Here is a 463-nt window from a genome sequence, read left to right on the forward strand (position 1 = left end):
GATAACAATAATAATTATAATTATTATGATGAGGAGGAGGGGGATAATGGTGATGATGATGATGATGATGATGATAGTGATGGTGATGGTGATAGTGATGGTGATGGTGATGATGATGGTGATGGTGATGGTGATGGTGATGGCGATGGTGGTGGTGGTAGTGGTGGTGATGGTGGTGGTGATAATGATAATAATTCTGGTGATAGTGATGATCACAGTGATGGTGAGAGTAACAACAATAATGATAACAGTAATAATAATTAGTATGACCGTCATACCAAAATATAACGAACTAACAACCAACAAAACACACACAAATATATGAAATCTAATAAAACTACACCATTCTGTTAACTTGTATGTCTCACCCGCGTGCTTATTCCGCCAAATCTGCGATTAAAATCTTGTTTTGGCGTTTTAGAAAAGGCACAATGGCTGAGTTGCCAAATGCACTGATTTCTTC

This window comes from Penaeus chinensis, chromosome 7 (assembly GCF_019202785.1).
Source record: "Penaeus chinensis breed Huanghai No. 1 chromosome 7, ASM1920278v2, whole genome shotgun sequence".
NCBI classification, from domain to species: domain Eukaryota; kingdom Metazoa; phylum Arthropoda; class Malacostraca; order Decapoda; family Penaeidae; genus Penaeus; species Penaeus chinensis.